The sequence below is a fragment of the Acanthopagrus latus genome, chromosome 9 (genome assembly GCF_904848185.1).
Source record: "Acanthopagrus latus isolate v.2019 chromosome 9, fAcaLat1.1, whole genome shotgun sequence".
Classification (NCBI taxonomy): domain Eukaryota; kingdom Metazoa; phylum Chordata; class Actinopteri; order Spariformes; family Sparidae; genus Acanthopagrus; species Acanthopagrus latus.
Window position 1 is genome coordinate 30,682,940 of NC_051047.1, and position 27,121 is coordinate 30,710,060.

The following is a 27,121-nucleotide window of genomic DNA, read 5'->3' on the forward strand; positions in this document are numbered from 1 at the left end:
CTTGTCTGTAGGCCAACCCCTCATTTCACAAAATGCTGTGTTCTTCTAAATATCGTCTGACATCACTGTGGAATGGGCAGTGAATTGGGCTGAGGTTTGTAAATGCATGTCAGTTGTAGCACTGTCAGGCTACTTTAACATAGAACATTTATCATTAGGGCTGTGATATGGTAATATTGTTATGATATTAATATTGTTGCATATATGCTCTACGCACTTAATAAATATCCCAAAGCAAATGGGTTGTGTAGATGAGTTAGCACTGAGTTCGAGACTTTTGTGCTGAGTTTGCATCTTCTCCCTTTGCCTGTGTGGGTTCTCAGGCTTCCTCCCACACTCCAAAGACATGCAAGTTAGGTTGATTGGTTATTCCAAATTTCTGGTAGGTGTGCACGTATATGAATGGTTGTTTGATCCTACATGTGAGCCCTGAGAACAACTGGGGAGATTTCTTGGGTCTACCCCACTGCTAATCCTGTTTCACCTGGGACTGACACCTCTTCCATGTGTTTTTTCTTATATCTTATCATTTTAACAGACAAGGTTCTTTTCATTTTTCTCCAAATAATGTATTTTGTACTAAAAGGTCAAAATTAAGTTTTCACTAAATGTGAATGCTCTACAGTAGAATCTTGGACTTTTGTGTTATCCACCAAACTTGGCATCTGGTGTTAAAGAGTGGCGATGCTCTTTTAAGAACAGGGCAGTTTGCAGTGAGTGAGTGGAGAGTGATGGTCGGTGGATAACCTCAGATCAGACAGCAGATTGAACATTTAGCAGATGTTGTGTAGTGGCAGTAAATGTACAGCGCACGTCACAGTTTGACCATGAATAGACTCTGCAGCTCCTTCATACACAGAACAGCTAGTATTTTGGTAACAGCTATCAAAGCCACTACTTATATTCATGCTTTTAAGATATGATACTCTGTAATTACTTCCACAAAAGAAAAATTTGCAACAGTGTGGAAATGTGTTAGCCATGCTAATGATGCAAATCGTGCTGAAACGGTAGTCTGGAGGCGATGGTATAAAGTCCGCTTATTAACCAAAGCCTATACTGGGATAGAGAAAGACTTTTAAACATTTGGAAACACTGGCTGCAGTGGGACTTTTACGGCAGTATGCTCATCATGCTTACTAAGCTGCTGTGGAATGTGTCCAGTGACATGACGTCAAGGGTGGTAATAGGGCATTTAATGCCCACCAGTGTAATAATGTCCACGTTGAATAAACCACAAATGTAATAAAAATCTGCAGCATTTAATGTAATAAACCCACAAATGTAATATGTTTTTTCACACAGGTAATAGCCGCTGCCTACTGCAAACGTAACACGTGATTTCCCACAAATGTAATGGCTATTAAGTTTGCAGGGATTTATTACGTTTGTTGGGATGTGAAAATCTTTATTGTAATAACTTGCCACAAACGTAATAATACAATGAATAATGGTCGATGTGGTTATTTGTTTGTCTGTCTGTCTATACACCTACTAATACTACTGACCGTGGGTGCAAAACCCAGCTGCTGACTCTCCCCACTGCTATCACACTATCCCCCCGCCTCCATTATATTAGGCCTAATGTATTACATCCAAATGAGTTAGAAGCACCAGCAGCCCATTCCTAGGTGTGGTCTTACATGAAGAAAAATAATTTTGAGCTGTTTTGGGTTTTTATGTGTTTCAGAATTAATACAATCTCAGCTTTAATATATAAACCCTAGTCAACATTCAAATGATAAGCTGTTTTTTAGAAATTAGTTTAGTAACATTTTGTCTGAGGGTTTTTCCCCAAACACCTGTTAATTGACAGCACTGAATAGAGTTTATTGACAGAGGAGACAGGATGTGGTTGACAGAGAGAGATAGCTAGCTTGAAAAAAAAAAAAATCATTTCCGTGAGGAAAACATTGCCTGACATTTAAATTTAAATTCCCATTGGCAATAGAAATATGAAGTAATCTGGATTTATTGCTCATATGTAAACATAACACTTATCAGTCTATAGGCAAGAATCTGAAGATTTATTAATTCAATTCATTTCAAATTTGCTTTATTGGCATGAATGCCACAACAACAATATTATGCTAAAACGTCAAGAACCATGAAAAGAATACCTAGCACAGTACCATTACACTGTGTGTGTGTGTGTGTGTGTGTGTGTGTGTGTGTGTGTGTGTGTGTGTGTGTGTGTGTGTGTGTGTGAGTGAGTGAGTGAGTGAGTGAGTGAGTGAGTGTGTGTGTGTGTGTGAGTGTGAGAGAGTGTGTGTGAGGGATGGAAATTAGCACCCGGCTAATGTGGGTAAATTTGTGTGCTGCCAGGAATAGAATCAGTTTACCAGCCACTGTGGTGGGTTAATTCCAGTCAGATCTGATCCTATTAATCTCAATGATTGATATCTTGGTTAAGGGATAAGAGTGTGCTTTCCACAACCCTGTAGTTTGTTCAAATGATATTTTTCTGATTGGACTTCAGTTTGACTTCAGAATGTCACATCGCGGTGAGGTTGTCTTGTCTTGGGATCTGTCTCGTGAATTTCATGTTTTATTTTGAAAGTAACTCTCCTCTCGTTTCAGGTCACTTGCCCTTCCTCTTGTGTTCCTGGTCTGACGTCATCCCTAATTCCTGATTGTTTCCACCTGTGTTCCCTTCCCCCATGTGTATAAAGTCTTTGTCTTCCCCTGTCTGCGTCGCCAAAGTATTTCGTCTTCCATGTCGTTTACCGAAGCCTTAATCCACAGTCCTGTTCCTTGCCTTGTTAAGTATTTTTCTCGTTTTATTTATCTGATTTTTGTTCTCTCGAGAAGAGTGATTTTGAGTTTGTATTTTCTGGTTAATTTTGTGTTTGAATTTTGAGGTTTCATAGCTTTTCTTTTGTCCTCCTTGTGAGCGAATTTTTGTTGATAAATTTCAAAAGAAAGAGTAGATCTTTTTCATAGCCCTTGCGCTTCCTCTTCGGAGAGATTTATTTTGTAATTTTGATATTGTAGTTCATTTCTAGAATAGTGTAGGTTTTCTTTCTGCGGGAGCGTTTTTTGTTACTCTGTGTTTCATGTTGTTTGTCTTGTTCGTCACTCAGATTTTCATAGCCTTTTGGTTATCATTCATTCTGGAGAGTTGCAAAAACAGATTAATAAAACTTGACATTACTTCTGCCTATACTGCATCTGAGTCCTCTTTCCTGTCCAAGCCTGACACAGAATGCCTGGAATTCCAACACTACTAGAACGGCCCTAAGCAGTCATAGTTTTTATACTCTATAATCTGTCACGTAAATACCCAATTTAGTGATGAATGCATTCACTGTGTCACATTTTTTTTTGAGAAACAAAATAACACCAAATTATACATTTATCAATATTAATTTCATTGCACATAGTAAACTGTAATTATTGCATATATTCACACAATAATGTACTGTACACATCAACGCTTGAATATAACAGTGGCTGGTAAAAAGGTTGAGTAAATTTTAAAATCTACCAGCCACAGTGGCAGATGTACAAAAAAGTTAATTTCCATCCCTGTTGTGTGTGTGTGTTTAATAATATAAATAATAATAATAATTATTATTATTATTATTGTCAACACTATTACAATTAAGTTATCGGGGGTGGGGGATCTGTTGTGTGATAGTGGATTGAAGAGTCAGCAGCTGGATTTTGCAACCACGGTCAGTAGTATTAGTAGGTGTATAGACAGACAAACAACCCTAACGTTATTCATAGTATTATCACATTAGTGGTAAGTTATTACAATAAAGATTTTCACATCCCCACAAATATAATAAATCCCTGCAAACTTAATATTTATCACATTTGTGGAAAAACATATTACATTTGTGGGTTTATTACATTAAATGCTGCAGATTTTTTTTATCAAGTTTGTGTTTTTTTTACATTTGTGGACATTATTACATAGGTGGGCATTACAGAGCATGATTAAGCAGCACTAATTAATGTCGCATGACCTCATTAACATCGATATGTGTGTCTTGGTTTGAGATGTTTTAATGGTATTTACTATAGGTGGCAATAGTGACAGGAAGTGAAGAGACAAAACAGGAAATGGAACAAAATACTAAAAGACTCTGCAACAGTTACTACAGTGTTGAGTCAAACATCCTAGGTAAGACTTGTGTGTGTGTGTGTGTGTGTGTGTGTGTGTGTGTGTGTGTGCGCGTGTGTGTGTGGTATGTTCACAGAGTATTGAGTAAAATTCACCAGCACCAATTTGTCATGATGGACACCCTACCTGCAAAATAGCCAATGTACACAGTTGTAAAACAAACAAAAAACTGTGTGCAACATTATTGGGGGTGTAAGATGACACATACAACACATTTTGGTGTAAATCACAACCAAAACAAAAAAAACAACAACAAACAAAGCATCGAGAACCGGATTAGTAAACTCATTTTCTGTTTTGTAAAATCTGTCTGCTGAACTATTTTTCCTGTTTAGCTTCTGTTGCTATTTCTCCGCAGTGTTTCTCTTCCTCTATCTCTTTCTCACAGCTCCTCCTCTTCCATTTATCTTCCCTGTTGTTCCCTCTCTGTGTGTCTATTCTTCTTTTGTCTGAAAGAAACACAAAGAAATTACAGAGGGTGTAGCTGTCACCCCTGGATGATGATTCCTCCACTAATGGCTCCCTCTTATTTCTCTGCTGTTAGAACAGGCAGAATATAATGTACAGGAGATTGAAACACAAAACCTTTTTCCTGCTAAATGTGATCACTCCATGATATATTAAAAATGTGTGTATAAACAGTGTGATGGAAAAATAGTTATTGACTATGCCTCTAACATCGACTGTCTAAATATTTAGCAATTTACTTAAATTAATGATTTTCTCCTCATAAATTCAGTTTAACTCTAACCCACAAATAAAATACAAATGGTAATGTGAAAGACAGACAAGTGAACTAATAACTGTTTTAATGTGTCTTATTTGCACGATTGATATGTTCTTTCCTGTTGTTTTTGTTTTAGTTTTGTAGAATATATCCTTGCAAGTCAGGATTTTCCTTGCTCCTTTTCTATCAATATCTGTAAACCAGCAGTCAATCATTGCTGTGTATTTCAGCCTGTGTCTTCCTCTCATTCTTTGTTGTTTCATCTGCGTCTCCTGCGTTCTTTTAGTCCAGTCATCGTTGGGCCCTGGATTCCCACCGTGTTCTCCATGGCTTCTGGTTAGTCTTCAGTGTTGTATTTCTCTGTAGTTTGCTCCCTGGACTTTCCTTTATGTTGTTTGAGCTGTTGGATTTTGAACTTAGAAGATCAGCACATCATTAAAGTTTGCTTGTTGTTTACCAAAACTGTTAAAAAAAATAAAATTAAAAAAAAAAAAAAAGTTTGCTTGTTGTGCTTTTACCCTCCTGCCTCTGTTCATCCTGATTAGTAGCTGTGTGTGTATGCATGTGTTGCTGGTCTGTAAAGAATGTGTTCAGCAGCAGCATTGTGCAGAGGAAGAGGCAGGAGTCCTCCATTAGCTCTCCTCCATCTGTAATGAAGCCTGTTGACAGCGGCTGTAATTAGCCACGGCTCTTTGTCGACTGCAGTGTCGAGACGTTCATCCAAATCCCCTGTTGTTGTCGCATCTCATCACTGACGCCTGCTTGTCATTACACCTGGCAGCCATTACTGTGGGAAATCTGTGTTTTTGAGTCTGCTTATGGCTGGCTTATGTCTGTGAGTAACCACGTATTAATGTCATCAAATTGTGTCTCCAAAATATGCTTTTGCACTGAGTGATGGTACTCTACTTAAATGAAGCAGGTGCTCTGGTGTCAGCAGTAACATTTTAGGGACACACCACTCAGCACTAGGTAAGCTTGCTTTTTCCCGTCATAAAACTGGTGCAATGCACTGTGGAATATAATCCTCTATGGGGTTGCACAATATCAAATGTTCCAGATTATGCGTACAGCAATACATTAGAAAGCACTCTATTAAACTACCTGGGTTAAACTCGTCAGGCCATCTATGAGATCTTGCAAACACATGCCTGAAATGGTTTACTGATTTGAATGAAAAGACAAGATCACTGATGTGTATTTCTGCCTAAGGTGTAGGGAGAAGTGTACAAAAGAAAACCAAACCAAAAAAAACCTAAATCAAACATAACCACAAAAATCAAAGCAGCATCTGAGTAATGATTGAAAGTTATTTTTAAAGAGGAAGAATAATATATTTTCTGGGGATGTGGCTTTGAGAGCGGTGAGGAAAGTGGTGAGGAAAGGCAACTCTGTGTTGGGGATGAAACTGGACAGGATGAGGTGACAGAGATGAGGATGAGAGGAAAGCTGCAAGCTATAATGGACAATCACTCTCACCCTCTCCACTTCGAGCTGAGGCATCTTAGGAGCATGGTCAGCCATGTACTCATCTAACCACATGCCTCAAAGTGCTTGGGGGGTTCTTTCATACAAGCAGTGATCAGACTACACAACACCACCACCACAGCTCCCAACACCTCCTTTCTCCACTGATTAATGAGTCAGTCATACATTTCACTGTCAACGGGATAGAATGTATTTTCCTCTGTTGTTATGTATATTACCTCAGGAATCCTGCACAGTCACATTTATGGTGAATGTATACATTTTTGGCCATGTCAATCTGAAAGCCAATCTTTAAGACATTGACTTGATGTGATTCCATAGAAAAATACAAATGTATATAGTAAAATGGTTCAGTCAGAAGAGATGAGGCTTAAGTTGGTTGCCCATCGCACTGGTGCAGATGCCTTTGTAAAGTTTCTTCAGCCCATACTTCCCATTTCAAAATAGAGGTCCCTCAGGTTATGCCAATGTGCAGCTGTGTAGTTAGTTAATGTTTTAAAAAGTGGTCAGTATTCTGCCTGGAATCTGAAACAATATGGTTTCGGGTGTAAAATTAGACCGAAGGGTCAATCATTCAAGGTCAAGTGCATAAAACACACAAAACTGGAGTTCCATATTGCATGCAAAGCTCAGGGGGAAGCACAAAAGGAAGGTGTGACAATAATATTCTTACAATGTAAAAATTAGTAAATCATGGTAGTCAATGTATGGATTAATAAAGAGTAAATATAGAAAAGTATAGATAAATAGTAAAGTCATAATTATATTACCTATATATACTATTTATGTCACCTATATCTACGTACCTATATATACCTAATCTATATTCCCATGTAGGTAACGGGTTGTAGAAAAGTAAATATAAGTGCCACAGTTGCAGCAAGATGGTGGCACTGCTGACTCCAAATAACCAGGTGGGTAAATGGGTTAAAATCCCCACACAAACATTAGTGTAACAGATTAAAATGATGAAGATGTTTTGTGGTGAATACAGTCAGCTAAGCAAGGTTAATTTAGGTTTAAGGGTTAGGGTGAGGGGACTAAGCCTTCCCCAAAAGGGGATAGGAATTGCCCGTTCCTTCCCCAGTCATACTCGAGCCCCATTTCCCACTAGTCTCAATAGGTTACAGTGGTGAGTCTGTATTTCTTGCCTCAACGGTCCATTCGCCACCCTCCATCAAATGTTTCTATCCTTGAGTAATCCTGAATCGGCTGTGTTGTAGCCTTTTGTTATATATATGTAAGTATGCATTTGTTTTGTAGTTTTTTATCTAATAAATTAAATCTTTTTATGAAGTAGATTTTTTTTTGTTTTACACAAGAAATTCATGTGCCTGGGGTTTCGATCCTGTCTGGATCCTATTCAGGCCTCTGTGGTAAGTATGTTGTTTTCACAGATACACTCCTGGCAAAAAATATATATATATATATATTAGGGTTGTGTGGATTATGCACCCAGGTGCAGTGCAGAAAAAAAATTCCCTGTATCCTCTGAAACTAGGGTTTGTCAACCTTTGCATGAGCTAATTATTCCTGTAACTTCCTATTCTTCCTGTATAGAGCAAAGATTCTATAATCCAGTAAGAGCTGATTACCTTTAGAATTATCCAGAGAAATTGTCTGTAATCTCTGTGAACAGTTTAACTGCTGATGGAGAATGTGTTGTCATTACTAGAAGCAGAGAGTAGACCTCAATTGGCTTCAACTCCTGGAAAGACTTAAAGGATTTCCTTATAAAGGAGCAGCAGTACCATCTAGTGGTTACAAAGGAGAACACTAAGTTTTGTAGCTTGCTTGAAATCCTCTATTCTAGTACACACTGTGTGGAATCTCAATAACTGACAAGTGCCGACACCACCATATGTGTGCTTTGAATGAAAGCTTGTTTTAAACAGCAGGGCAAGTGTATCTATCTCTATCTCCAATTTGTTTGTTATTTCAAAGTCTGTGCCTTTGTAAGTGTAAGTGTCTAAAAAAATCAACCTAAGTAGAATCAATTGTAGCTTTCAAATTGACTGATGAATTGTGATTATCTAATGTATGCAAGGAGTTATCAAAATCTGTTTTGCGGTGATGCCAAACTTCCAAGACTTCAGCAAGACATCTGCAATAATATAGGGTTAGTGTTGCGACTTTCCAGTCCCTTAAAGTCGCTTGAGAGGTAGAATAGGTCCTGTATATTTGTGACAAGCTGTTGCTGATCCAGAGAAGCACGCTGAGTCCAGGTAAGTTTCAACGGATTTAATAACAAACGAGACTTCAACGGCTTTCAATGTTACACACGCGCACAGATGGAAAAACATGTACACTTATTATTTGCGTAATGTGTATCCAAATGAAAGAACAGAACAAAAGCGGTCAACAAAAATTACGGCTACCCCTCTTCCTCTCTCCATCCCCAGTGCAGGTGACCCAGCCCCTATTGTAACCTGCGCCTTTCATCTAAGGTGCCCACGTGACGCCCATGTGACGCCCATATCGCCATGACAACCAAACCAAAGCAAACTGAAACCCAAATTATCCCAAACCAAGTGTGGCTCCTACAACACCAGCCCCTAATTATTAAGTTAATCTAAATAATTACTCACATAGTAGGAGACATACATATGAAAGAGACTTTCAACAACAAAGCTCCACACTTAATGTTCATCAATAATCCATGCTTAAATCTTCTTTCTTCATGAATCATATCTCTATGACTCAAAAGTCCACAGTGTCATCAGTCAAAATCAAACAGTCAAAATCCAGCAAGGAGAGTCTAGTAACAGTCCAAACAAAGTCAAAGAAGTCACAACTGAAGCCAGCATCTCCTCAAATGGCTTCAGCCTCCTGCAGAAGGCAAACCTGGGTTAGGGTTAGGGTTAGGTATAGTGGTGAAGTACTCAGAGTCTCTCCCTATGTTGACCAACGACAACATAGTTTGGGGTAGAGAGACAGAGGCAATGCGCTGGCCGCCGCAAGTTAGTCCCCATCCCACCTCCCACTTGCTAGCATGACCGATGATAGAGGAGAGAAGAACAGGTGGAGGAGTAGGAAGAGTTGGTTGAGAGGGGGAACGCCTTTAGCGAACCCGCTATGCCTAATGGCAGGACAAATCCACACCACAATAGAGTGTGTAATGGCTCAAAAAATACTGGCTGAAATATCTACAAAAAATGCTGACTAGGGCGTGTCCAGCGTCAGGTCAGAGAAAGAAAAGAAGGAGGGGTTAGGGTTAGACGTGAAGGGGGGAGAGGGTTAGGTATAGTGGTAATGTACTCAGAGTCTCCCCCTATGTTGCCCACCGACAAGCATAGTTTGGGGTAGAGAGACAACGGCAAGGCACAGGCCGGCGCAAGTTAGTCCCCATCCCACCACCCAGGTGTCAGCATGAACCATGACAGAAGAGAGAACAGATAGAGCAAGAGGATGTTGAGAGGGGGAGAAGGCATTCAGCGGGCCTCCATGCATATTGGCAGAACCAATTCAAAACTCAGTCGAGTAGCATGTAAGACAGTTACATTTTGCAAAATAAAAAGAATTAGATATTGTTGCTTGCTAAGTGAGTGGAGACAGTGTCAGAGATGTCATCGTGTGAACAGCACAACATCCCCCTCCATGTGGTCCGCACCAGTGGAGGCTGACTGCTGCAGTGGAAAGCTCCCTTGTCACCATATCCCCCCTCCCCACGTGGTCCGCACCAGTGGAGAGCGAAAGCTACAGCGGGAGGAGCCCGTAAGGCACAGGTGGAGTACTCTGAACAGCGCAGGAAATCACTACAAGTCATCCGCCACAGACTGCCAGCGATGACAGCTGCAGGGAGCAGGAGTGCTCCCCCGACACCATGACAGACATCCCCACCTGCTGTCTGAATTTAAGGGAACGTTGGCCAGTATGTCGTCCCGCGATGCCCCAGAAGCGAAAAACCATGAGGGAATTTCGAGTGATGACCTGCCAAGTCTGTGCTCACTGGGACACATCCTCAGTTGTGTGGCTTAGGATCATCGAGTGTTTCGACCCGTTACCACAAGACACTCTCCCCCAAGGAAGGTCCAGCCAAAGATGTACGGTCTTTGGTGTGTCTCCCTCCTATGCTGCTCTACACTGGCTGCTTGTAATTTAAAGGCTTGTGTTTTTAGAGAAACGAAAGTCTTAAGATTATTTATCACCGCCTATTTTGAGACAGTGAAGATAAACTAAAACCTTAATTTGGGGGGGTCCCAAATGCAACCAGCCAAGCATCATTGTTAGTCACCCAGAATTTCCTGTAGCATCCCCTTAAAAAGCACACAACACAGCTGCTGCTAAGCAGGCAGGACCAGAGAGCCAGCTCCATCCCAGCCCCAAAGTCCACCCCAGCAATGTCCAGGAGAAAGCCCGCCAGAGCAGAACCCTCCTGGCCACCACAGAGGATCGGAAGACCAAGGCCAGCAGAGACTCGCTCTGCCTCCTTGATCCCCGATGGACCCATGGCCAAGAAAAAAGCCAACTCAATGTCTTCCATACACCGCACTACAACAAAGAGTGGAAAAAGGCAAAATAAAAATTGAAAATGTAAAAAGGCATAAAAAGTCCAAATCCAAGAGCAGGCCAATTGAAGAAATGAAGAAAGAAATCCTCTGCAGGGTAAAGTCCTTCATCAGAATTTGCTTTTTTGATTTGCAATGGCCAAAGCTGGCCAAGTCACTGAAGCTGCTACGCTTCTCCCTTAGGGTGCAGCACTCTGCAAGTGACAGCCACTCCCCCTGTGTGTGAAGGGGTGAAAGGCACTCTGGGTAAACAACAAGAAAAGGAGGGGGAAGGGGAGAGAGAGAGGAGGGGGATAAGTCTGCTCCACTGGTCTGAGTGAGGCGGTGCAAAGCCTTATGGGTAAACACGCCCCCTGACTGTGAATGTGGGTGATAGGGAAAGAATGGGAACCACTATGTGGTCCCCATGGTGCACTCTCCACCCCAAGGATAGCTAGCCTCCCATCCCCATCATCCACTAATTGGGCTTTATCGTCGCGGTGTATTTATATAATAACGTATAAAATTTCTAGTTTAATATTTATTTATCATAAAATTAAATATATATCAAGTATGAATGTTTGTATTTTTAGTTGTTTTTAACACCGCTTCTTTTTTTGTATTTTTATATTTTTCTATTTTTTTGTATTTTTTGTTTTTTCCTGGTTTGGCTTTATTTTTATTTTCCAATTAATTCCCACCCTTGTTTAATTTGGTTAACCATTGTCTTTTCCTTTTCCTTCTGTAGGTGGCGCTCGCGCGACGTTTCGTCTTGACTGTGACTTCTTCAGGCTGGCCATCCTACGTATAAATTTCCCTGAACCCTGGAGAGATGTTGCTCCCTCAGTGGTTCATGCCAAACTGACTTGTCTTCTGTTCTAACTTCCCTTTTATACTCCGCCCACTCTGTCTTTTCTCTTTTAGTAAATTCCCTTTAGTTTTCTAAATCTGTGTATTAGTTATCCAATGAAATGGCTTGTTTTATTTATGTTATTTTTAACCCAACTAATTTAGAATTATGTATTTCTAACCTAATGTTTCACTATTTATATTTTTTTTAACTATTTTGTTATTCTATTTATATTTTTTTAACTATTTTGTTATTTCACTTGTTTGTTGTCATTAACTTATTTATCAACTAATAAATTATTAAACCCTAACCTTCTTATGAATTATTCTGTCAATTAATAAATTTATTTACCCAAATTTCCTTATTCTTTTCCCTCTTTATTTCCCTTTTTCCATAACTCATCCTCCATCCTTCACCCTAGGCCGGTGCCTATATTATAACGTACCTCGTATATAATTTGCCTGCCATTGGTGGGGACTTTTCCAAGGGGCTTATACGGAACCTAAAAGTAATGGCCGACTTGGCTCATTTGGACCTCTAAGGTCAATTTACGGGCCTATGTTAGGGTTTGGGGATTAGAATAGGGCAGGGAACCAAATTGGGGTTGGAATATAGGTTATGGGGTTGGGGCCCCAACTGGGGCTAAAATATAACCAATCAAAAAACTAGAAGAGAGGTTAGGGTCTGGGTTGGGTTTAGGCTTAATTTCGAATAGGGTTGGGGTTAGAGTAGGGTTAGGGTTAGGGTTAGGGGGTTAGGGTTAGGGGGGGTTAGGGTTAGGGGTTAGGGTTAGGTATAGTGGTGAAGTACTCAGAGTCTCTCCCTATGTTGACCAACGACAACATAGTTTGGGGTAGAGAGACAGAGGAATGCACGGGCCGCCGCAAGTTAGTCCCCATCTCACCTCCCACTTGCTAGCATGACCGGTGATAGAGGAGAGAAGAACAGGTGGAGGAGTAGGAAGAGTTGGTTGAGAGGGGGAACGCCTTTAGCGAACCAGCTATGCCTAATGGCAGGACAAATCCACACCACAGTAGAGTGTGTAAAGGCTCAATAAATCCTGCCTGAAATATCTACACAAAATGCTGACTAGGGCGTGTCCAGCGTCAGGTCAGAGAAAGACAAGAAGGAGGGGTTAGGATTAGACGTGAAGGGGGGAGAGGTTGAGGTTAGGATAACCGACTGGTGTGGCCATATGAACAACCAAGCAGACCGGCAAAACACAGAAAGAAATCACAGGAAGGTCAAAGGGGAAGACAGCATTAGGGACAGTTGCAGTCTGCAAAAGAAAAGTCATTAGATATTATTGATTGCAAAGTGAGCAGAGACAGTGCTTGAGGAATCATCATGACAGTCTGCGGCACAAGTGGAAGCATCCCCACGACGCCGACGACCACCGCCCGTCCCCCTGAAGGGAACAGGAAGAGCCCCCAGACATCACGACAGACGCATCCACCTGTTGTCTGAATTTAAGGGAACGTGGGTCAACATGTCGTCCCGCGATGCCCCAAGGGCGAAAAACCTGGTAGGAATTTCGATTGATGATGTGCAAAGTCAGAGCTCACAGGAAATATATTAGTATATCTTTGAGAGTTTTGCCTAATTAAACGTTGTAGCTTGCTAAGTGAGTGGAGACAGTGGCAGAGATGTCATCGTCTGAATCATAACAGCAGTCCTCTCCATGTGGTCCGCACCAGTGGAGACTGACTGCTGCAGTGGAAGTCTCCCCTGTCACTATGTCCTCCCTCCCCATGTGGTCCGCACCAGTGGAGAGCGAAAGCTACAGTGGGAGGAGCCTGTAAGGCACAAGTGGAGTCCTCTGAACAGCGCAGCAGATCACTGCAAGTCATCCGCAACAAGCTGCCACCAGCCGACCAGGCCCCCCTGTTAAACCTGAATCCCCCCCGTCGGCAAAGACACCGGGGGAGCACACGGCCACACCAGAAGGTGCAGCAGCATGCGTCCGGCGTGCAGAGCCCCAGGAGGGAATGTGGTGGGGTGCAAGGAAGAGCCCGATGACAACCGAAGGGAGCAGGAGTGCTCCCCCGACACCATGACAGACCTCTCCACCTGCTGTCTGAATTTAAGGGAACGTGGGCCAGTATGTCGTCCCGCGATGCCCCAGATGCGAAAAACCATGAGGGAATTTCGAGTGATGACCTGCCAAGTCTGTGCTCACTGGGACACATCCTCAGTTGTGTGCCTTAGGATCATCGAGTGTTTCGACCCGTTACCACAAGACACTCTCCCCCAAGGAAGGTCCAGCCAAAGATGTACGGTCTTTGGTGTGTGTCCCTCCTATGCTGCTCTACACTGGCCAGTTGTATTTTAAAGGCTTGTGTTTTTAGAGAAATAAATTCTTAAAATTATTTGTCAGCGCCTATTTTGACACAGTGAGGATAAACTAAAGCATTAATTTGGGGGGGCTCCCAAATGCAACCAGCCAAGTTTCATTGTTACTCACCCAGAATGTCCTGTAGCATCCCCTTAAAAAGCACACAACACAGCTGTTGCTAAGCAGGCAGGACCAGAGAGCCAGCTCCATCCCAGCCCCAAAGTCCACCCCAGCAATGTCCAGGAGAAAGCCCCGCCAGAGCAGAGCTCTCCCGGCCACCACAGAGGATCGGAAGACCAAGGCCAGCAGAGACTCGCTCTGCCTCCTTGATCCCCAATGGACTCAGGGCCAAGAAAAAAGCCAACTCAATGTGTTCCATACACCGCACAACAACAAAGAGTGGAAAAAGGAAAAAATAAAAATTGAAAATGTCAAAAGGTATAAAAAGTCCAAATCCAACAGCAGGCCAATTGAAGAAATGAAGAAAGAAATCCTCTGCAGGGTAAAGTCCTTCATCTGAATTTGCTTTTTTGATTTGCAATGGCCAAAGCTGGCCAAGTCACTGAAGCTGCTACACTTCTCCCTTAGGGTGCAGCACCTTGCAAGTGACAGCCACTCCCCCTGTGTGTGAAGGGGTGAAAGGCACTCTGGGTAAACAACAAGAAAAGGAGGGGGAAGGGGAGAGAGAGAGGAGGGGGATAAGCCTGCTCCACTGGTCTGAGTGAGGCGGTGCAAAGCCTTATGGGTAAACACGCCCCCTGACTGTGAATGTGGGAAAAAATGCTCTTTTCTAACAGTAATTATACTGGTATATATCTATGTAAACTAACTCTGTTATGGTGTGTCTTTGTCAAATACCAAAAAACTACTCGTTAATCTTTTTATGGTCCATTGCACCGTGAGGGAGGTGGCTGGACAGCCCAGTAGTATGCTGGGGCAAAACACACAGAGGGTCATGCTCTCAATGCTAGGCTGTGGCCACAAGAGGGCGCCATCTGTGAAAAGTAAGCTGTCAAAACAAAGGAAGCCCTAAAAGAGCTGCCATATATGCCTACAGTTATACCTACACTCACAGGAAGAACTGGTGTCAGGCTGTGGCCACAGGAGGGCGCCAGCTGTGAAAAGTAAACTATCAAAACAAAGGAAGCCCTAAAAGAGCTGCCATATATGCCTACATCTACACCCACACTCACAGTCAGAACCAGTGTCATGCTGTGGCCACAAGGGGGCGCCAGCAGTGAAAATTGAAAATTTTGACAATTCAATTGTGGACAATACTCTATAATTCCTATCCCTGCTTGGGGGCTGATGCAGGTTAAATGGCCATAGACTAGGGTTAGGCACAGGGAGGGAAGGGGTTGAGGTCAGGGTTCAGGAACAGGGCTGGACATATACTAGAAACGAAAATGTCAGAAAAGTAAAGTGGTTGGGTTTAGGCATAAGGGTTGGGTTTAGGGATTAGGGTTGGGATTAGGCATTGCAGAGAAAAAAAATGTAGAGGAAAGAAAACTGAATAGGAGCTCTGGGGGCAGAGAGGTTAGTATGGGGATTTCACGGCCCCTGCCAGGCACATGATGAGAGCACAGAAGTCCAGTGAGCAAGGGGCGGTTATTTGGCTTGTACCGCGGCATTAAGTAGTGTCTTCCAAGGGGTGACAGGCTGCAGGGGGAGCAGCATCATGGTGACATGGATTGCAGCTGATGCATGACCGTAGTGGAACAAGCCTAGCACTCCGCCGATATCAGTGGGCTTCTTCATTAAGCCTCAGGTTCTGAAACGGGGAGCAGCTGTTGACTTGTCCTTCCACTAAGTCATGTTAGGGGGCAAGTATGTGGAACGCACGGTGGCTGCAGTGGGCGCTGCAGATGGGGAGAGAGGAGAGAGGAGATCCTTTTGGACGTGTACGAGTTGACGTAGGTGACGAAGAGGGAGCGCATCCATGGGTGTGGGTGGGTTCCTGTCAGGACAGACATGAGAACAGTTGACAAGTATAGGGAGTTGAGATCCTTTTGGGCATGCACGCAGGCGCAAAGATAAAGAGGGAGTGCATCCAGGTGCGAGGAGTACAGGGAGTGAGGCTCCATTTGGGCGGGCATGAGGCGACGCGGGGGATGAAGAGGGAGTGCAGCCAGATGTGTGTGGGTTAGGGTCCCGTGCAGGAGGCACATGAGAAGAGTTGGCAATTATAGGGAGAGGATATCCTTTTGGGCATGTACGCAGGCGCGAAGATGAAGAGGGAGAGCATCCCGGTGTGAGGAGTACAGGGAGTGAGGATCCATTTTGGCCCGTACGCAGGCGCGAAGATGAAGAGGGAGTGTTTCCAGGTGTATGGCATCCTGTGAGGAGGCACATGAGGAGAAAGGGCAAGTCCAGAAAGGGGCGTTGGTGGGCGTGGCCATAGGCGTCATGTTTGTGCTTTACAAGGGCAAATAGGCAGCGGGGGGAGCACCTTTGTGCTGATCTGGGCTGCAGGGTGATGCATGATGGGAGAGAAACAAGTCGAGTGCTCCTCCCATATCAGTGGACTTGCCTGGGAAGCCTCACGGGCTGATAGAGGGAGCTTCTGTTGACTTGTCACTGTGGTAACCATGTGAGGGGGCGATTAAGTGCAGAAGGTGCTGCAGATGGGGAGAGGCGATATCCTTTTGGGCATGCATGAGGAGACATGGGGGATAAAGAGGGAGCGCATCCATGTGTGTGGGTGGGTTCCTGTCAGGACTCACATGAGAAGGGTGGACAAGTATAGGGAGTGGAGATCCTTTTGGGCACATACGCAGGCGCGAAGATGAAGAGGGAGTGCATCCAGGTGTGAGGAGTACAGGGAGTGGAGATCCTTTTGGGCATGTACGCAGGCGCGAAGATGAAGAGGGAGTGTTTCCATGTGTATGGCATCCTGTGAGGGGGCACATGAGGAGAATGGGCAAGGCAAGAGCATGGGGCATGGGTGGGCGAGTACGTAGGCATGACGCTTTTCCTTTTAAGGGATGAGAGGCTGCTAACATGGGCTACAGGTGATGCATGACTGTAGAAAAACAAGTCGAGTGCGCCTCATATATCAGTGGGCTTGCTTGGGAAGCCTCAGGGTCTGATAAAGGGAGCCTCAGCTGACTTGTCCCTCCAGTAGCCATGTGAGGGGGGCGATTAAGTGTCTTGTAGTGCAGAGTGAGCAGCAGAGGGGGAGAGGCGACATCCTTTTGAGCGACCCTGACGAGACATGAGTGATGAGGAGGGATCGCTTGCATGGTCGGTGCTCTGGTGTGCCCTGGCAGGGAGCAGTTAAGAGGAAGTTTTGGTGGATAGGGTTAGTAACCTGACAGGAGCTGGCCCAGTAAAAAAAGTTTCCTGGTGGAGGAGATAGTTAAATAAAACTTCCCAGGCTAGGCCCCATGGAAGGAGAAAGTAATAGTCTATTTAACAAAAAATATTTTTATTAGTATTGTTGAATATAACAAATAATTGTTGCAATGAAATGCAGCGAGAGATAATCTTCAAGACAATTATAGTCTGGCAGCCTGATTACAGTAGCCTACAGACTGTGACCTCAGAGTGTACTTTGTATTCATAGAATTTGCATGTTCTGGATAGAATTACCACCAGCCCATGTAGATGTCAGACTACTCCTGATCACACTACAGTTGCCGTGTAATCAAGAGAATAAGATTTTACAAAAAGGGAGAAAATGGTCCTGCCGCCACATATTTAGAGATTATGACAAAAACAATTGCAGTCTGGTAGCCTGATTACAGGAACCCCCAGACTGTGACATCACAGCATATTGTGTATACATAGATTTGTCATGGTCTGGATCGAATTACCACCAGCCCATGTAGAGGTCAGACTAGTATTGATCACACTACATTTGCCGTGTGATCGAGATGCTTGGGGTTTGCAAAGAGGGAGAAAACGGTCATGCCGCAACATATTGGGTTGAATGAGAGGAGCTGGTCCGAGGCACTGGCTAGGGTTAGGTATAGTGGTGAAGTACTCAGAGTCTCTCCCTATGTTGACCAACGACAACATAGTTTGGGGTAGAGAGACAGAGGAATGCACGGGCCGCCGCAAGTTAGTCCCCATCTCACCTCCCACTTGCTAGCATGACCGGTGATAGAGGAGAGAAGAACAGGTGGAGGAGTAGGAAGAGTTGGTTGAGAGGGGGAACGCCTTTAGCGAACCAGCTATGCCTAATGGCAGGACAAATCCACACCACAGTAGAGTGTGTAAAGGCTCAATAAATCCTGCCTGAAATATCTACACAAAATGCTGACTAGGGCGTGTCCAGCGTCAGGTCAGAGAAAGACAAGAAGGAGGGGTTAGGATTAGACGTGAAGGGGGGAGAGGTTGAGGTTAGGATAACCGACTGGTGTGGCCATATGAACAACCAAGCAGACCGGCAAAACACAGAAAGAAATCACAGGAAGGTCAAAGGGGAAGACAGCATTAGGGACAGTTGCAGTCTGCAAAAGAAAAGTCATTAGATATTATTGATTGCAAAGTGAGCAGAGACAGTGCTTGAGGAATCATCATGACAGTCTGCGGCACAAGTGGAAGCATCCCCACGACGCCGACGACCACCGCCCGTCCCCCTGAAGGGAACAGGAAGAGCCCCCAGACATCACGACAGACGCATCCACCTGTTGTCTGAATTTAAGGGAACGTGGGTCAACATGTCGTCCCGCGATGCCCCAAGGGCGAAAAACCTGGTAGGAATTTCGATTGATGATGTGCAAAGTCAGAGCTCACAGGAAATATATTAGTATATCTTTGAGAGTTTTGCCTAATTAAACGTTGTAGCTTGCTAAGTGAGTGGAGACAGTGGCAGAGATGTCATCGTCTGAATCATAACAGCAGTCCTCTCCATGTGGTCCGCACCAGTGGAGACTGACTGCTGCAGTGGAAGTCTCCCCTGTCACTATGTCCTCCCTCCCCATGTGGTCCGCACCAGTGGAGAGCGAAAGCTACAGTGGGAGGAGCCTGTAAGGCACAAGTGGAGTCCTCTGAACAGCGCAGCAGATCACTGCAAGTCATCCGCAACAAGCTGCCACCAGCCGACCAGGCCCCCCTGTTAAACCTGAATCCCCCCCGTCGGCAAAGACACCGGGGGAGCACACGGCCACACCAGAAGGTGCAGCAGCATGCGTCCGGCGTGCAGAGCCCCAGGAGGGAATGTGGTGGGGTGCAAGGAAGAGCCCGATGACAACCGAAGGGAGCAGGAGTGCTCCCCCGACACCATGACAGACCTCTCCACCTGCTGTCTGAATTTAAGGGAACGTGGGCCAGTATGTCGTCCCGCGATGCCCCAGATGCGAAAAACCATGAGGGAATTTCGAGTGATGACCTGCCAAGTCTGTGCTCACTGGGACACATCCTCAGTTGTGTGCCTTAGGATCATCGAGTGTTTCGACCCGTTACCACAAGACACTCTCCCCCAAGGAAGGTCCAGCCAAAGATGTACGGTCTTTGGTGTGTGTCCCTCCTATGCTGCTCTACACTGGCCAGTTGTATTTTAAAGGCTTGTGTTTTTAGAGAAATAAATTCTTAAAATTATTTGTCAGCGCCTATTTTGACACAGTGAGGATAAACTAAAGCATTAATTTGGGGGGGCTCCCAAATGCAACCAGCCAAGTTTCATTGTTACTCACCCAGAATGTCCTGTAGCATCCCCTTAAAAAGCACACAACACAGCTGTTGCTAAGCAGGCAGGACCAGAGAGCCAGCTCCATCCCAGCCCCAAAGTCCACCCCAGCAATGTCCAGGAGAAAGCCCCGCCAGAGCAGAGCTCTCCCGGCCACCACAGAGGATCGGAAGACCAAGGCCAGCAGAGACTCGCTCTGCCTCCTTGATCCCCAATGGACTCAGGGCCAAGAAAAAAGCCAACTCAATGTGTTCCATACACCGCACAACAACAAAGAGTGGAAAAAGGAAAAAATAAAAATTGAAAATGTCAAAAGGTATAAAAAGTCCAAATCCAACAGCAGGCCAATTGAAGAAATGAAGAAAGAAATCCTCTGCAGGGTAAAGTCCTTCATCTGAATTTGCTTTTTTGATTTGCAATGGCCAAAGCTGGCCAAGTCACTGAAGCTGCTACACTTCTCCCTTAGGGTGCAGCACCTTGCAAGTGACAGCCACTCCCCCTGTGTGTGAAGGGGTGAAAGGCACTCTGGGTAAACAACAAGAAAAGGAGGGGGAAGGGGAGAGAGAGAGGAGGGGGATAAGCCTGCTCCACTGGTCTGAGTGAGGCGGTGCAAAGCCTTATGGGTAAACACGCCCCCTGACTGTGAATGTGGGAAAAAATGCTCTTTTCTAACAGTAATTATACTGGTATATATCTATGTAAACTAACTCTGTTATGGTGTGTCTTTGTCAAATACCAAAAAACTACTCGTTAATCTTTTTATGGTCCATTGCACCGTGAGGGAGGTGGCTGGACAGCCCAGTAGTATGCTGGGGCAAAACACACAGAGGGTCATGCTCTCAATGCTAGGCTGTGGCCACAAGAGGGCGCCATCTGTGAAAAGTAAGCTGTCAAAACAAAGGAAGCCCTAAAAGAGCTGCCATATATGCCTACAGTTATACCTACACTCACAGGAAGAACTGGTGTCAGGCTGTGGCCACAGGAGGGCGCCAGCTGTGAAAAGTAAACTATCAAAACAAAGGAAGCCCTAAAAGAGCTGCCATATATGCCTACATCTACACCCACACTCACAGTCAGAACCAGTGTCATGCTGTGGCCACAAGGGGGCGCCAGCAGTGAAAATTGAAAATTTTGACAATTCAATTGTGGACAATACTCTATAATTCCTATCCCTGCTTGGGGGCTGATGCAGGTTAAATGGCCATAGACTAGGGTTAGGCACAGGGAGGGAAGGGGTTGAGGTCAGGGTTCAGGAACAGGGCTGGACATATACTAGAAACGAAAATGTCAGAAAAGTAAAGTGGTTGGGTTTAGGCATAAGGGTTGGGTTTAGGGATTAGGGTTGGGATTAGGCATTGCAGAGAAAAAAAATGTAGAGGAAAGAAAACTGAATAGGAGCTCTGGGGGCAGAGAGGTTAGTATGGGGATTTCACGGCCCCTGCCAGGCACATGATGAGAGCACAGAAGTCCAGTGAGCAAGGGGCGGTTATTTGGCTTGTACCGCGGCATTAAGTAGTGTCTTCCAAGGGGTGACAGGCTGCAGGGGGAGCAGCATCATGGTGACATGGATTGCAGCTGATGCATGACCGTAGTGGAACAAGCCTAGCACTCCGCCGATATCAGTGGGCTTCTTCATTAAGCCTCAGGTTCTGAAACGGGGAGCAGCTGTTGACTTGTCCTTCCACTAAGTCATGTTAGGGGGCAAGTATGTGGAACGCACGGTGGCTGCAGTGGGCGCTGCAGATGGGGAGAGAGGAGAGAGGAGATCCTTTTGGACGTGTACGAGTTGACGTAGGTGACGAAGAGGGAGCGCATCCATGGGTGTGGGTGGGTTCCTGTCAGGACAGACATGAGAACAGTTGACAAGTATAGGGAGTTGAGATCCTTTTGGGCATGCACGCAGGCGCAAAGATAAAGAGGGAGTGCATCCAGGTGCGAGGAGTACAGGGAGTGAGGCTCCATTTGGGCGGGCATGAGGCGACGCGGGGGATGAAGAGGGAGTGCAGCCAGATGTGTGTGGGTTAGGGTCCCGTGCAGGAGGCACATGAGAAGAGTTGGCAATTATAGGGAGAGGATATCCTTTTGGGCATGTACGCAGGCGCGAAGATGAAGAGGGAGAGCATCCCGGTGTGAGGAGTACAGGGAGTGAGGATCCATTTTGGCCCGTACGCAGGCGCGAAGATGAAGAGGGAGTGTTTCCAGGTGTATGGCATCCTGTGAGGAGGCACATGAGGAGAAAGGGCAAGTCCAGAAAGGGGCGTTGGTGGGCGTGGCCATAGGCGTCATGTTTGTGCTTTACAAGGGCAAATAGGCAGCGGGGGGAGCACCTTTGTGCTGATCTGGGCTGCAGGGTGATGCATGATGGGAGAGAAACAAGTCGAGTGCTCCTCCCATATCAGTGGACTTGCCTGGGAAGCCTCACGGGCTGATAGAGGGAGCTTCTGTTGACTTGTCACTGTGGTAACCATGTGAGGGGGCGATTAAGTGCAGAAGGTGCTGCAGATGGGGAGAGGCGATATCCTTTTGGGCATGCATGAGGAGACATGGGGGATAAAGAGGGAGCGCATCCATGTGTGTGGGTGGGTTCCTGTCAGGACTCACATGAGAAGGGTGGACAAGTATAGGGAGTGGAGATCCTTTTGGGCACATACGCAGGCGCGAAGATGAAGAGGGAGTGCATCCAGGTGTGAGGAGTACAGGGAGTGGAGATCCTTTTGGGCATGTACGCAGGCGCGAAGATGAAGAGGGAGTGTTTCCATGTGTATGGCATCCTGTGAGGGGGCACATGAGGAGAATGGGCAAGGCAAGAGCATGGGGCATGGGTGGGCGAGTACGTAGGCATGACGCTTTTCCTTTTAAGGGATGAGAGGCTGCTAACATGGGCTACAGGTGATGCATGACTGTAGAAAAACAAGTCGAGTGCGCCTCATATATCAGTGGGCTTGCTTGGGAAGCCTCAGGGTCTGATAAAGGGAGCCTCAGCTGACTTGTCCCTCCAGTAGCCATGTGAGGGGGGCGATTAAGTGTCTTGTAGTGCAGAGTGAGCAGCAGAGGGGGAGAGGCGACATCCTTTTGAGCGACCCTGACGAGACATGAGTGATGAGGAGGGATCGCTTGCATGGTCGGTGCTCTGGTGTGCCCTGGCAGGGAGCAGTTAAGAGGAAGTTTTGGTGGATAGGGTTAGTAACCTGACAGGAGCTGGCCCAGTAAAAAAAGTTTCCTGGTGGAGGAGATAGTTAAATAAAACTTCCCAGGCTAGGCCCCATGGAAGGAGAAAGTAATAGTCTATTTAACAAAAAATATTTTTATTAGTATTGTTGAATATAACAAATAATTGTTGCAATGAAATGCAGCGAGAGATAATCTTCAAGACAATTATAGTCTGGCAGCCTGATTACAGTAGCCTACAGACTGTGACCTCAGAGTGTACTTTGTATTCATAGAATTTGCATGTTCTGGATAGAATTACCACCAGCCCATGTAGATGTCAGACTACTCCTGATCACACTACAGTTGCCGTGTAATCAAGAGAATAAGATTTTACAAAAAGGGAGAAAATGGTCCTGCCGCCACATATTTAGAGATTATGACAAAAACAATTGCAGTCTGGTAGCCTGATTACAGGAACCCCCAGACTGTGACATCACAGCATATTGTGTATACATAGATTTGTCATGGTCTGGATCGAATTACCACCAGCCCATGTAGAGGTCAGACTAGTATTGATCACACTACATTTGCCGTGTGATCGAGATGCTTGGGGTTTGCAAAGAGGGAGAAAACGGTCATGCCGCAACATATTGGGTTGAATGAGAGGAGCTGGTCCGAGGCACTGGCTAGGGTTAGGTATAGTGGTGAAGTACTCAGAGTCTCTCCCTATGTTGACCAACGACAACATAGTTTGGGGTAGAGAGACAGAGGAATGCACGGGCCGCCGCAAGTTAGTCCCCATCTCACCTCCCACTTGCTAGCATGACCGGTGATAGAGGAGAGAAGAACAGGTGGAGGAGTAGGAAGAGTTGGTTGAGAGGGGGAACGCCTTTAGCGAACCAGCTATGCCTAATGGCAGGACAAATCCACACCACAGTAGAGTGTGTAAAGGCTCAATAAATCCTGCCTGAAATATCTACACAAAATGCTGACTAGGGCGTGTCCAGCGTCAGGTCAGAGAAAGACAAGAAGGAGGGGTTAGGATTAGACGTGAAGGGGGGAGAGGTTGAGGTTAGGATAACCGACTGGTGTGGCCATATGAACAACCAAGCAGACCGGCAAAACACAGAAAGAAATCACAGGAAGGTCAAAGGGGAAGACAGCATTAGGGACAGTTGCAGTCTGCAAAAGAAAAGTCATTAGATATTATTGATTGCAAAGTGAGCAGAGACAGTGCTTGAGGAATCATCATGACAGTCTGCGGCACAAGTGGAAGCATCCCCACGACGCCGACGACCACCGCCCGTCCCCCTGAAGGGAACAGGAAGAGCCCCCAGACATCACGACAGACGCATCCACCTGTTGTCTGAATTTAAGGGAACGTGGGTCAACATGTCGTCCCGCGATGCCCCAAGGGCGAAAAACCTGGTAGGAATTTCGATTGATGATGTGCAAAGTCAGAGCTCACAGGAAATATATTAGTATATCTTTGAGAGTTTTGCCTAATTAAACGTTGTAGCTTGCTAAGTGAGTGGAGACAGTGGCAGAGATGTCATCGTCTGAATCATAACAGCAGTCCTCTCCATGTGGTCCGCACCAGTGGAGACTGACTGCTGCAGTGGAAGTCTCCCCTGTCACTATGTCCTCCCTCCCCATGTGGTCCGCACCAGTGGAGAGCGAAAGCTACAGTGGGAGGAGCCTGTAAGGCACAAGTGGAGTCCTCTGAACAGCGCAGCAGATCACTGCAAGTCATCCGCAACAAGCTGCCACCAGCCGACCAGGCCCCCCTGTTAAACCTGAATCCCCCCCGTCGGCAAAGACACCGGGGGAGCACACGGCCACACCAGAAGGTGCAGCAGCATGCGTCCGGCGTGCAGAGCCCCAGGAGGGAATGTGGTGGGGTGCAAGGAAGAGCCCGATGACAACCGAAGGGAGCAGGAGTGCTCCCCCGACACCATGACAGACCTCTCCACCTGCTGTCTGAATTTAAGGGAACGTGGGCCAGTATGTCGTCCCGCGATGCCCCAGATGCGAAAAACCATGAGGGAATTTCGAGTGATGACCTGCCAAGTCTGTGCTCACTGGGACACATCCTCAGTTGTGTGCCTTAGGATCATCGAGTGTTTCGACCCGTTACCACAAGACACTCTCCCCCAAGGAAGGTCCAGCCAAAGATGTACGGTCTTTGGTGTGTGTCCCTCCTATGCTGCTCTACACTGGCCAGTTGTATTTTAAAGGCTTGTGTTTTTAGAGAAATAAATTCTTAAAATTATTTGTCAGCGCCTATTTTGACACAGTGAGGATAAACTAAAGCATTAATTTGGGGGGGCTCCCAAATGCAACCAGCCAAGTTTCATTGTTACTCACCCAGAATGTCCTGTAGCATCCCCTTAAAAAGCACACAACACAGCTGTTGCTAAGCAGGCAGGACCAGAGAGCCAGCTCCATCCCAGCCCCAAAGTCCACCCCAGCAATGTCCAGGAGAAAGCCCCGCCAGAGCAGAGCTCTCCCGGCCACCACAGAGGATCGGAAGACCAAGGCCAGCAGAGACTCGCTCTGCCTCCTTGATCCCCAATGGACTCAGGGCCAAGAAAAAAGCCAACTCAATGTGTTCCATACACCGCACAACAACAAAGAGTGGAAAAAGGAAAAAATAAAAATTGAAAATGTCAAAAGGTATAAAAAGTCCAAATCCAACAGCAGGCCAATTGAAGAAATGAAGAAAGAAATCCTCTGCAGGGTAAAGTCCTTCATCTGAATTTGCTTTTTTGATTTGCAATGGCCAAAGCTGGCCAAGTCACTGAAGCTGCTACACTTCTCCCTTAGGGTGCAGCACCTTGCAAGTGACAGCCACTCCCCCTGTGTGTGAAGGGGTGAAAGGCACTCTGGGTAAACAACAAGAAAAGGAGGGGGAAGGGGAGAGAGAGAGGAGGGGGATAAGCCTGCTCCACTGGTCTGAGTGAGGCGGTGCAAAGCCTTATGGGTAAACACGCCCCCTGACTGTGAATGTGGGAAAAAATGCTCTTTTCTAACAGTAATTATACTGGTATATATCTATGTAAACTAACTCTGTTATGGTGTGTCTTTGTCAAATACCAAAAAACTACTCGTTAATCTTTTTATGGTCCATTGCACCGTGAGGGAGGTGGCTGGACAGCCCAGTAGTATGCTGGGGCAAAACACACAGAGGGTCATGCTCTCAATGCTAGGCTGTGGCCACAAGAGGGCGCCATCTGTGAAAAGTAAGCTGTCAAAACAAAGGAAGCCCTAAAAGAGCTGCCATATATGCCTACAGTTATACCTACACTCACAGGAAGAACTGGTGTCAGGCTGTGGCCACAGGAGGGCGCCAGCTGTGAAAAGTAAACTATCAAAACAAAGGAAGCCCTAAAAGAGCTGCCATATATGCCTACATCTACACCCACACTCACAGTCAGAACCAGTGTCATGCTGTGGCCACAAGGGGGCGCCAGCAGTGAAAATTGAAAATTTTGACAATTCAATTGTGGACAATACTCTATAATTCCTATCCCTGCTTGGGGGCTGATGCAGGTTAAATGGCCATAGACTAGGGTTAGGCACAGGGAGGGAAGGGGTTGAGGTCAGGGTTCAGGAACAGGGCTGGACATATACTAGAAACGAAAATGTCAGAAAAGTAAAGTGGTTGGGTTTAGGCATAAGGGTTGGGTTTAGGGATTAGGGTTGGGATTAGGCATTGCAGAGAAAAAAAATGTAGAGGAAAGAAAACTGAATAGGAGCTCTGGGGGCAGAGAGGTTAGTATGGGGATTTCACGGCCCCTGCCAGGCACATGATGAGAGCACAGAAGTCCAGTGAGCAAGGGGCGGTTATTTGGCTTGTACCGCGGCATTAAGTAGTGTCTTCCAAGGGGTGACAGGCTGCAGGGGGAGCAGCATCATGGTGACATGGATTGCAGCTGATGCATGACCGTAGTGGAACAAGCCTAGCACTCCGCCGATATCAGTGGGCTTCTTCATTAAGCCTCAGGTTCTGAAACGGGGAGCAGCTGTTGACTTGTCCTTCCACTAAGTCATGTTAGGGGGCAAGTATGTGGAACGCACGGTGGCTGCAGTGGGCGCTGCAGATGGGGAGAGAGGAGAGAGGAGATCCTTTTGGACGTGTACGAGTTGACGTAGGTGACGAAGAGGGAGCGCATCCATGGGTGTGGGTGGGTTCCTGTCAGGACAGACATGAGAACAGTTGACAAGTATAGGGAGTTGAGATCCTTTTGGGCATGCACGCAGGCGCAAAGATAAAGAGGGAGTGCATCCAGGTGCGAGGAGTACAGGGAGTGAGGCTCC